The following is an 11,303-nucleotide window of genomic DNA, read 5'->3' on the forward strand; positions in this document are numbered from 1 at the left end:
AATCATGAAACTTACCTTGGATGATGGTTGAAAAATCCTCAAGTTTAAATACTTCAATTGACCAAAACCCTAGTCCCACCTTCTTTGAAATTTCTTCACTTAGATGATCCTTTGTTGTGTTCTTACACTTGATTTCATGAATTTGGTGTTGTTGGTCTTGATGTTCTTTTGATTCTTTGGGATTTATAAAGATGAAGTATGTGGAGATGTCTAGAAGTTTCTTGAGTTGTGTGGAAGAAAATGACGTGAATTGAGGCTTAAGTTCCCTTTTAATAATTCAAAATCTTGTCTTTAATGGAAAATTGTCGGGATGAACAGTGGTCGTAAATTGCAGTTTACGGACCGTATTGTGGTTTACGGTCCGTCCTCCATGGTTGTTTTTAATCATCCCAGAAACAAAAAGTTTGGCTGAGGATTATGGCAATTTACGACTAAGGTTTACGGGCTGTCCTCCATGTCGTATTTAACCATTTTCACAATTTACAGAAAGTTGAGATTTTTGACAAGCTGGAGGACGATTGCACTATACGGTCCGTAAATCACTTTACAGGCCGTATAGTGCCATATACGACCACTGGGCTGAAAATTTTTCCGCGACTTTCTTATTTCCAAAAATTCTTAATTAGCCATTCCCGACTAAATAAAGCATTATTCACTCAAACTCTTCATCATTCCACTCATCATACAAGTACGGAGAAATTTCCGAGGTGTAACATTCTTCCCCCCTTTTGGAACATTCGTCCTCGAATGTTTGACACTTGGGAATTCTAGAAAAGTTTTGCCAGAGTTTCCTTTGTAATTTGGGCACTACCTATCCATTACAACAACCCACAATATCTTCGCCTCACATGGCTATATCACAACATCAACATTTATGGCCACACACGACTAAAAACATAAAATTAAAACATACATACCTTACATCATCGACGTCTCATCTTAAATCTCTTCTGGGGATTGGAACAAATGGGGGTACATAGATTTCATCTTCTCCTTCGTTTCCCAAGTCATTTCTTCCCGATTATTGTTCCGCCATAGAACTTTGACTAAAGCAACCTCTTTATTCCGAAGCCTTCATACTTGTCTATCCAAAATGGCAATGGGCATTTTCTCGTATGTTAGTTTCTCTATTACTCTCACATCCTCAATCAGAACTATTCTTATTGGGTCTCCAATACACTTGCGGAGCATCGAAACATGGAATACTGGATGCACATATTCGAGCTCTGAAGGCAAGTCCAATTCATAGGCTACTCGACTCACCTTGCGAATGATCTGGTAGGGTCCGATATATCTGGGACTTAGCTTTCCCTTCTTGCCAAATCTCATTACTCCCTTCATCGGCGATACCTTCAGAAACACCCAATCGCCCACTTGAAATTCCAAGTCTCGTCGGCGATTATCTGCATAAGACTTTTGGTGACTTTGAGCTGTTAACAGTCGGTCTCGAATCACTTTAACCTTTTCAACTGCTTGTTGGATCAAGTCGGGGCCTATCAATTGTACGTCTCCAGTTTCAAACCATCCAATTGGAGATCTGCATTTTCTTCCATATAAGGCTTCATACGGGGCCATTTGAATACTGGAATGATAGCTGTTATTATAGGCAAATTCAATAAGAGGCAAATGCTCATCCCAACTACCACCAAAATCCAGCACACACGCTCGTAGCATATCTTCCAAGGTCTGAATAGTACGCTCGGCTTGTCCGTCGGTCTATGGATGGAACGCCAAGCTGAGCTTAACTTGAGTACCTAGACCTTCTTGAAAGGACTTCTAGAACTTGGCTGTGAACTGTGCCCCTCTGTCTGTGATAATGGCCAAAGGAATACCATGAAGTTGTACAATCTCCTTGAGATACAATTTAGCATAATCTTCCGCTGAATATGTGGTTCTAACGGGGAGAAAATGAGCTGCTTTCGTGAGTCTATCCACGATCACCCATATAGAGTCATACTTCCCTCGCGTGCGGGGTAATCCTACCACAAAATCCATGTTAATTTCATCCCATTTCCACGTAGGAATTTCCATTGCTTGCAATAAGCCTCCTGGCTTTTGATGATCGGCCTTCACTTGCTGGCAATTTGGGCACTGTGCTACAAATTCTGCTATGTCTCGCTTTATGCCATCCCACCAATATATCAATTTGAGGTCGTGGTACATCTTGGTTGCACCTGGATGAATAGAATACCGGGAATAATGTGCTTCCTCTAAAATCCGTTGGCGCAAGTTTGCCACATTCGGTACACATAGCTAAGAACCCCTTTTATGGAAACTTCGAGTGGAGACTTTTTCTTTTCCTGAGATAGATCTCGATAGTGGCTTAACTGAGGATCTTCATATTGTCATTCCTTCACTTCTAGATTCAATGATGAAACTGTGGGGTCATTGACGCTAATACCTGCATCTCCTGAATCAATTGTCCGTACGCCGAGACTTGCTAACCGATGGACCTCACGAACCATTTCTCTCTTTTCCGAAGGAACTCCACATAAACTACCCATCGATCGGCGGCTAAGTGCATCTGCTACTACATTCGCCTTCCCTGGATGATATAGAATGTTCACATCGTAATCCTGCAGTAATTCTAACCATCGCCTTTGCCGCAAGTTCAACTCCTTCTATTTGAAAATATATTGAAGGCTTTTGTGATCCGTATAGTTGTCCACGTGCACACCATATAAGTAGTGTCTCCATATTTTCAATGCATGAATGACCGCAGCTAGCTCAAGATCATGAGTGGGATAATTCTGTTCATGTTTTCGCAACTGTCTCGAAGCATATGCAATAACTTTCCCATTCTACATCAATACACATCCTAATCCCACACCGGAGGCGTCACAATATACTACATAGCCATCTGATCCTTTTGGAAGTGTTAGCACTGGCGCTGAGGTTAACCAGTTTTTCAACTCTTGGAAGCTACGCTCACAGTCATCACTCCACTGGAATTTAGCAGACTTCTGGGTTAACTTTGTCAATGGGGCTGAAATAGATGAGAAGCCCTCTACAAATCTTCTATAATAACGTGCCAAACCCAGAAAACAACGAACTTCTGTAGGCGTCGTAGGTCTTGGCCAAGTCTTCACAGCTTATATTTTCTGAGTGTCAACTCGAACACCATCATCTGAAATAATATGACCCAGGAATGCTACAGAATTAAGCCAAAACTCGCACTTTGAAAACTTTGCGTACAATTCTCGATCTCAAAGAACGCCAAGAACAATCCTTAGATGATCTGCATGTTCTGACTCTGTGCGAGAGTACACCAGAATATCGTCGATGAACACTATCCCAAAAAGGTCCAAGAACGGCCTGAACACATTATTCATTAAATTCATAAACACTGCCGGGGCATTCGTCAACCCGAACGACATTATTCGAAACTCGTAGTGACTCGATCTGCTTCCCTAATTCTCACCTGATGATAACTCGATCTCAGATCTATCTTGGAGAACCATTTAGCACATTGCAATTGATCGAACAAGTCGTGTATTCTAGGAAGAGGGTATTTATTCTTTATTGTCACCTTGTTCAACTGCCTGTAGTCGATGCACATTCGTAGAGATCCGTCTTTCTTCTTTACGAACAGGACTGGTGCTCCCCACGGCGAAGAACTAGGCCTTATAAACCCCTTCTCAAGTAAATCTTTTAGCTGTGATTTTAGCTCTTTCAACTCTGCTGGAGTCATTCGATACGGAGGAATAGAAATAGGCTCGGTGTTTGGTAATACATCAATAGCAAAGTCGATTTCCCTTTCTGGAGGAAGGCCTGGTAACTCGTCGGGAAACAAATCTGGGAATTCATTCACTACCGGGACAGACTGGAAAGTTGGCACTTCCGCTTCCGTGTCATGAACCCGAACTAGATAACAAATATAACCTTTGGCTATCATCTTTCTCGCCTTAAGGTAGGAAATAAACCTACCCTTTGGGGAAACTGTATTACCCTTCCACTCAAGTATGGGCTCTCCCGGAAATTGGAATCGAACTACCTTTGTCCGGAAACAAACATTAGCATAGCACGATGCCAACCAGTCCATACCCATAATTACGTCAAAATCTATCATCTCAAGTTCAATCAAATCCGCCTTTGTCTGACGATCACATATAATGACTACACAGTTCTTATATACTTGCCTCGCTATTACAGGATCACCAACCGGAGTGAATACCTCGAAAGGTTTAATTGGCTCAGGTCTCACCCCAACACAATCAGCGATATACGGAGTAATATATGAGAAGGTAGAACCCGGATCAATTAGAGCATATACGTCACGGGAAAATATAGTCAAGGTACCTGTGACGACGTCTGGGGAAGACTCAAGATCCTGTCGCCCAGCTAAATCATACACACGGGGCTGAACAACACCTGAAGTGGATGCTCCCCCTCTAACTCTGCCTCTGCCTGCTGTAGTCTGAGGAGTCTGTGCTGTCGGGCGAGCTGACGAAGAACCCGCTACTGAACCTGTGGGCTGAGTCCCCGCTCTATCGCTCGCTGAAGGGAAATCTGTCATCATATAACCAACCTGCCCGCAAACATAACAAGCATCCGAACCCTGACGACACTGTCTGGATTGTAATTTGTCACACTGGCTACACCGCGGTACTGGAGGTCTCCTCTGGCTAAAGTCTCCCCTAGACTGCGAATCTGAGGCCCTCGAACTCTGCCCCTGGCCTGACTGAGTAGAACGATCAACCCTCCTATCTGAGAATCTAGGAGGTGCACTAGTCACTGACTGATCTGAGTGCCTAGAATGCGTCTGTTTCGGTCCCCCTCGCTACTCACTGCTCTCCCCCATAGATCTAGCCCTCTTACCTTGTCTTCTGTCACCATCACGATCACTTCTCTGCTGTCGTTGTCGTTCCTCGAGGTTATGAGCATGGGCCTGTATCCGGGAAATATCCATCCCGTCTTGGAAAGAGGCTGTCAGACAATCTCTGAACAAGTGTGGTCCTAAACCACTCACAAATCTATAGACTCGGTCTCCCATGTTAGCCACCATAGTCGGAGCATACCGGGCCAATGAGTTGAATTGCATACTATACTCTCGGGCACTCATGCTTCCCTGTTTCAAATTCAAGAACATGTCCGCTCTAGCTCGGCGGACTTCAGGTGGCAAGTAGTGACAAATAAAGGCATCTACAAACTCTTGCCACACGGGAGGTGGTGCATTCTCTCTTCTTGTTATCACCCAATTCTTATACCATAGTACCGCCATGTCGCGAAGTCTATATGAGGCCAACTCCACGGATTCGGTCTCAGAAGCATGCATAAGTTTCAGCGTCCGCAACATCTTATCGATAAAACCTTATGGGTCCTCATCCGGCTTCGACCCGAAAAATTCTGGAGGGTTTAGAGTAAGGAAATCACGGGCTCTTGTACTAGCCGAACGATCACTTGGGCCCGCATTCTGTCGTTGTGCCTGAGCGGCAACCAACTGTGTCAATAAATGTATGGCCTCGGACACTTGTTGACCCGAAGCACCCGGTGAAGGAATCGGAGCTGACGCTCCTCCCTGCTCTTCTACATTGGGCGCGGCCTCACTTTGCAATTCACTTTCCTCTACATTTTCCGGAGGCTCTCTTTCCGCCTGCCTCTTTGTCGTAGCTTTGCCTTTCTGGGCAGCTGTAGCTTTTCCTTTCGGCGGCATATTTCTGAAACCATAATGCACTTTTAGGAAGAATATAATCCTAGACATGGCTCTATCGCACGATCTCATGAGAAGAAAGATGGTCATTTTCCTAAATGCCCTGTAGCCTCTTGTTTGTTAGTATGGCGCGCAACACACCATAAACAAGACTCTACTAGACACGGCTCGTAGACACTTCCTAGGACGAACTGCTCTGATACGACTTCTGTCACGACCCAGCTAGGGGCCGCGACGGGTACCCGGAGCTAGTTATCGAGCACCGCTCACTCTACTACTTGTCTTGCTCATTTAATACACTTTTATCAATTTTTACATACCAATTGTAGGAAAATCATATTTAATCAAAACATAAATACTTTATATACATTTGCCTCTTGGCCATCAAAATAATATACATACATATGAAAACATCTTGTGAGACCTTCTAACCCACACTGCGTATCTACGAGCCTCTACTAACATAATGAATACATAGACGGAACAAGACTACGTCATGCCCAAAATATGCATATATGAATGTACATCAAAAGAATAGCCATAAGCACCTCCGAACAATGGAGTGCTATCTATCAGCTAACAACTACTGAGGACCTGGGCCAAGCTCTCTTTCTTGTCTACTTGGGGGCATGAACACAGCGTCCGAAGAAAGGACGTCAGTACGAATATTGTACCGAGTATGAGAGGCATACATAATGAAAGGAGACATCAATAATATGGGGATAACATCAACATGAGACATCTGAATCTGACTGATAATCATAAATGAAGTAATGCATGCTATCTTACTCATACTCATCATCATAACATGTATGCATCATATGCAAGCTGCCCGTCCATGTCGGAACGGTGTGATAATCAATAATATTAACCCGCGTCTAGGCCTCCCACGTCCGGGGTACCATCTCATGCCGCCCACTAGTGGTGTCTGCCCACGCCCGTAGGTCGTGGTGTATCCGTATCGCCGCCCGCCGAAGCGGTGTCTGCCCGGCCAACTAGACCCGGTGTGAATGCAATCATGACATGCTTAATGTAAATACTCATAGTAATATGTTTATCATAAAATACTTATCTTATAATAATGCGTATATAAGACTCGTGATCAACTTTAATCTATCAGGGTGACGTAAGGTCGTGATCCCCCTGTTACATTATGGAACCATTATGGACATTTTGCCTCACCTTGAAAGGACTAGTACATAAGGTGAGTGTAGGCAAGGAATAACATCATCATCATTCTAGTGTCATCATATCGTATAAATCATCTCATATAGACATTCATAGGTATAAGCTTTTAACTTCATAGAATGTAAGAACTCATGGAAGGAATAGGGATTCAAGCTAAAAGATTCATGCCATTAGAAATAAGGACTAGCCTCACATACCTTGGTCATTTAGCTAAGATGTCGCTCACTTGTTCTCCGTCGATATCACGTCGTTACCTTCATAAGAGAATTCGTATCAACATTAGTAAACTAACTACAAGAACGCATCGCTAATTCTTCGAAAAGTTGGGCAACGTCTCCTTTGCTCAAACTACTTTTCACACGTTCTATATCAACTCCCAATATTCATAATATTACTCACAATATCATAATCAACAATCGTCATTTACGTACATTTGGCAAAATCCACCATTTTCCTCCAATTTTCCCTTATTTCTACTTCTAGCTCATCCTTGTGTTTTCATGCATTTAATGCTTGTTTCATGATATAAACATCATTTATAACGTATTAGTACTCACGACACTTCAATATTCATAGTTCAATTCCACTATCATTCATTTATGTCACTATTCACTCAATAATGACCAATTTCTATGTTCTTCTACATTTCAAGTGTCTAAGCTTTCCAATACTTCAAACAACATGGAAAAATCATGAAACTTACCTTGGATGATGGTTGAACAATCCTCAAGTTGACATACTTCAATTGACCAAAACCATAGTCCCACATTCTTTGAAATTTCTTCACTTAGATGATCCTTTGTTGTGTTCTTACACTTGATTTCATGAATTTGGTGTTGTTGGTCTTGATGTTCTATTGATTCTTTGGGATTTCTATAGATGAAGTATGTGGAGAGGTCTAGAAGTTTCTTGAGTTGTGTGGAAGAAAATGACGTGAATTGAGGCTTAAGTTCCCTTTTAATAATTCAAAATCTGGTCTTTAATGAAAAATTGTCGGGATGAACAGTGGTCGTAAATTGCCGTTTACGGACCGTATTGTGGTTTACGGTCCATCCTCCATGGTCGTTTTTAATCATCCCAAAAACAGAAAGTTTTGCTGAGGATTATGGCAATTTACGACGGAGGTTTACAGTCCGTAAACCAGTTTACGGGCCGTCCTCCAAGTCGTATTTAACCATTTTCACAATTTACAAAAAGTTGAGATTTTTGACAAGCTGGAGGACGATTGCACTATACGGTCCGTAAATCACTTTACGGGCCGTATAGTGCCATATACGATCACTGGGCTGAAAAATTTTCTGCGACTTTCTTATTTCCAAAAATTCTTAATTAGCCATTCCCAACTTAATAAAGCATCATTCACTCAAACTCTTCATCATTCAACTCATCATACAAGTACGGAGAAATTTCCGAGGTGTAACAATAAGACTCATTGCTGAACCATGCTAACTCATATCAGGATAACTTTAAGGACTTTCAATCATCTGTGCATATAAGCATATATGTATATATACAGAAATAACAGTGCAAGCTAATAAGGATGCTACTTATGTTGTACCACAAAAGGATGGGAACCGACATGGCTACATCTCGTCAATTGTACACATCTGTCTACAGACCTCTATTGGAGTACCAAACTATAGAAAGGACGAGATTGGGCCTTGTTGTACCCGTGTACATATACATCTAAACATAACATACCAAAACAGACAGCAGCACCGGATCGAGTGGAGCTCACCTACAACAACTGGGAAGAGGCTCTACTGAGCTTGATCACTTTGTGTATCCGTACCTGCGGGCATGAACGCAACCCCCCGAACAATAGGGGAGTCAGTACGGATAATGTACCGAGTATGTAAGGCATAAGAGTAACATAAATATAGGAGTCATGAAGAAAATCTGAATCTCGTAAACGAAACGGACTGACTGAATGCATCTGTAAATCTGATTATTTGAACATGTCTGTGTGAATGCATCTATATGTCTGACTATTTGAACATATCTGTATATCTCTACTTACCAAAAATTCCTCTGCGGGTGTTGGATATGCATAGGTCATAGTGCCGAGGAACGTACGGCCCGATCCATATCCCATATAACAGTACCGAGGAACGTGCGGCCCGATCCATATCCCATATAACAGTAATGAGGAACGTGCGGCCCGATCCATATTCATAAAGGCCCGATCCATATATCATAAAGGCCCCTTCGGACATCATAGCATAATGGCCCCTTCGGACATCATAATCATCATCACTGTGCACCAGCTGATCAGGTGGTAGTGCGTATATAACGCGCCTTATAGTCACGGGCCAATATGCATGTATGTGAATGTATGCAATGCATAAATATGAACTAAAATTATCATAATACAAACTAAGGACCCATGAACAGAAGGACAATCATAACAAAGGGGTACAGGATCATCAAGAACTGAGATACTCCTAGTACCTCTAAGAGTAGAGTAATATGGAGACTTGATTACTCGTTGTTTGCTCATATCATAGGATCATGCCAAAATGAAAGAAAGGGAAAGCCTTAACATACCATTTGGCCTTCTTAACTACTTACGCTTATCCCTCCAACTCACAATCTACATTCAAGAATATTTATACCATTGTTAGGCTTATCTTTATATACTTGTGTTAAGCCTTCAAATGAAATCTATTTAGAATTTGCCGAAATTCGGGCAGCATCTCCCCTGTTTATACCCCTAGCCCGAAATCACAATACCAACAACAAACAACAACACTAATATCACAACATCATCATCGATACTAAAATACTCCATAAAACGTCCCATATAATGTTCATTCGATTTTTCAACCAACTACTTTATTATACGACCATTTCATTGCTCAATCTCCATAAATAAACCTAAAAAAATATCAATAGGGAGATATTCACACCTTATTCTTACTAGGACAGCAATATCTTCAGTGTTCGCCTAGAATCCAAGCCGAATCCACCGCAAAACAATACTACAAATTACAACTACGCGTTATCCGAACCTAAACTAATATTCCGCCACTTGAAAATCACTCAATTTATGATAACCTCACACCCTCATCTGTTTTCTAAGTTTTTTTTGGGAAATATATTGTGAAAAGAAGGGGTTTTACCCTTATAGGGTGTCAAAGTCGGTGGAACTGACTTAATAATTAACCTTCGCGAATGCGATGGTCTGGAATTTCCATGGCCATCGCGAACGCGAAGGGAACTTCTACCTAGTTCGCCTAATTTTTTCATCTTCCGCCCATTTGACCTCCAATCCCTCCAATGCTGATCGTAAGCCCTTATAACCATAAAATAGGCGCATATCACTCCAGTGTTCACAATTAAGAAGTTGACACCTACGGAACTCAACGTCCAAACTACGAGGTGTAATATCCTCCCCCCCCCCCCCCCCCTTAGAAACATTCATCCTCGAATGTTAAATTCTTAGGAATTCTACAGAAATTATGCCAGAGTTTCCTTTGTAAATATATTAATCCAACCTGTACACAACAAACCAAGATGATGTCACACACAGGGCCACATACTAATATACACGACAATATGACCTTACACGACCAATTATAATAGCTATAAGTAAATCCAATACCTGGAGGTTATGATGTCTCAACCTGGGCCTCCTGGTCAAATGGCAACAAGTGCGGGTACTTAGTGTTCATCTCCTCTTCTGCCTCCCATGTGAGCTCCTCAACATTATTATTTCTCCAGAGTACTTTAACAGAAGCCACATCCTTAGTTCGTAACTGACAGACTTGTCTATCTAATATAGCCACAGGGATCTCCTCATATGATAATTGCTCAGTCACCTGGATATCATCTACAGACATGACTCTCAAGGGATCTCCTATACATTTACGGAGCATGGACATATGGAATACCAGATTTACGGACTCTAACTCAGAACGTAATTCTAACTCATATGCTGCTTTACCCACTATACGAATAATATTATATGGTCCGATGTGCTGAGGGTTTAGCTGACCTTTCTTGCCAAACCTCATCCCCCCTTTCATAAGAGAGACCTTCAAGAAAAACCAATCTCCTACCTCGAACTCTAGCTTGCGACGCCGGTTATCTGCATAGGATTTCTGTCGACTCTGCGCCGCTAATAATCTTTCTTGGATGGTTTTCACTTTTTCGGCTGCTTGCTGTATCGAATCTGGGCCAGCTAATTGATTTTTTCTAGCATCAAACCACCCTATAGGTGATCTACATCTCCGCCCGTATAAAGCCTCACAAGGAGCTATCTGGATACTGGAATGATAACTATTATTATATGCAAACTCGATAAGAGGTAAATGATCATCCCAGCTACCTCGAAAGTCAATTACACAAGATCTCAGTATGTCCTCAAGTGTCTGTATAGTACACTCCGCTTGCCCATCTGTCTGCGGATGAAAAGCTATACTAAGACTCACTTGAGTCCCAATCCATTCTGGAAATATTTCCA

This window comes from Lycium barbarum, chromosome 8 (genome assembly GCF_019175385.1).
Source record: "Lycium barbarum isolate Lr01 chromosome 8, ASM1917538v2, whole genome shotgun sequence".
NCBI classification, from domain to species: Eukaryota; Viridiplantae; Streptophyta; class Magnoliopsida; order Solanales; family Solanaceae; genus Lycium; species Lycium barbarum.